This window comes from Ceratotherium simum, chromosome 31, assembly GCF_057802395.1.
Source record: "Ceratotherium simum simum isolate JZ-2026a chromosome 31, ASM5780239v1, whole genome shotgun sequence".
In the NCBI taxonomy this organism is placed as follows: domain Eukaryota; kingdom Metazoa; phylum Chordata; class Mammalia; order Perissodactyla; family Rhinocerotidae; genus Ceratotherium; species Ceratotherium simum.
Window position 1 is genome coordinate 125,531 of NC_141930.1, and position 1,704 is coordinate 127,234.

At 46.8% G+C, this 1,704-nt stretch overlaps 1 non-coding gene across 1 annotated transcript; it reads left to right on the top strand.

The window, feature by feature from the left end:
- Positions 1–1,319: 1,319 nt before the first annotated feature.
- On the top strand, positions 1,320–1,426 carry LOC147913000 (U6 spliceosomal RNA). Its single transcript, XR_015549296.1, has one exon. It is a non-coding gene; the product is annotated as a U6 spliceosomal RNA (small nuclear RNA).
- The last annotated feature ends 278 nt before the right edge of the window (positions 1,427–1,704 follow it).

The following is a 1,704-nucleotide window of genomic DNA, read 5'->3' on the forward strand; positions in this document are numbered from 1 at the left end:
CAGGGACGGGCTACAGGGGAAGCCAAAATGTTCATAGGCTTGAAGGTGCAAGAGGAGAGGATGTGTGGTTGGAATCAAGAGAGAGCTTGGAGCCAGGGAGGAATGGCTGCTGTGATGGGAGCTAGACCATCAAGTGCAGGCAGTTGAGTGGCAAAGCAGGAAGGAGAGGGGCAGAAATGCCTGATCAGTCTTTCTTCTTCTTCTTTTTTTTTGTGAGTAAGATCAGCCCTGAGCTAACATCCATGCCAAATCTCCTCTTTTTGCTGAGGAAGACCGGCTCTGAGCTAACATCTATTGACAATCCTCCTCCTTTTTTCCCCCCAAAGCCCCAGTAGATAGTTGTATGTCATAGTTGCACATCCTTCTAGTTGCTGTATGTGGGGTGCCTCCTCAGCATGGCCAGAGACGCGGTGCGTTGGTGCGCACCCGGGATCCGAACCCGGGCCGCCAGTAGTGGAGCACACGCACTTAACTGCTAAGCCGCGGGGCTGGCCCCAGTCTTTCTTATTCTATCTTCCAATTTTCCTGCTGGTAACTCTTTTAGCCAAACCTAAATGGAAGCCAGAGGGTAAAGAAGCCTGGGTGATAAAGTCCATAAAAGGCAACATCCTGTGCCTGAGAGCAGGGTGGTGGAGCAGAAAATGGATCTGGTGGTCGGAGTGGGGGCCAATGGGCAGCAACTGCCCCACAGGACTTCTTCCTTCAAGCTACCCCATGTTTCCCCATGATTTCTACTTCAACTGGTCTGAATCATCTCTTTTGATCATCACCCAGAGTCTGAAAAACTCCGTGGAAATGAAAGGCACAAGGGTGAATTCTCTTAGCTATCCCAGTGATGACCTAAGTGTTCTGATATTGTTTTCTTTATTGGCAGATTTTTGTGGACATGAGATGAATGTATATGGAGCATAATCAGAAAACTTTGAGAGCCACTGGTAGCGAACAACTCTAGTGGATATTAATGAAAAACGGGAAGGGCCAGACCACAGGGTGGAGAGTTGCAAAACCTTTGGTTATATTAAAGGGTATAGTTGGGGGCTATATGTAGGATGGTGAATTTCCAGGAGATGAAGGGAGAACTTCTGGAGAATTCTGCTTAGATCCTTCTCCTATTTTGAGTGATATTTGCTTACATCATTACTTCTTTCTTTTCTTCATTCTCATTGCTCATCTTACCACTCCCTTTAGTGGTCACACACATCAAATCGTTCTTACACCTTTCTCTTCCATTCTTTCCCCATGTTCTTTTAGGGAGAATTATCTTCCCTGGTTCTCTTTGTTGACTGATATGAAAATATATTATTTAAAAAACCCACGCAGTGCTCGCTTCAGCAGCACATATGCTAAAACTGAAACGATACAGAGAAGATTAGCAGGGCCCCTGCACAAGGATGACATGCAAATTCGTGAGGCGTTCCATATTTTTTATATAGATGGCCAACAGGAGTATGAAAAGATGGTCAACAACACTAATCATCAGGGAAATGCGAATCAAAACTACACTAATGGGGCAGGCCCCGTGGCTTAGCAGTTAAGTTCGCGTGCTCCACTACTGGCGGCCCGGGTTCGGATCCCGGACGTGCACCAACCCACTGCTTGTCCAGTCATGCTGAAGCGGCGTCCCACATACAGCAACTAGAAGGATGTGCAACCATGACATACAACTATCTACTGGGGCTTTCGGGAGAAAAAGGGGGAAAAAAA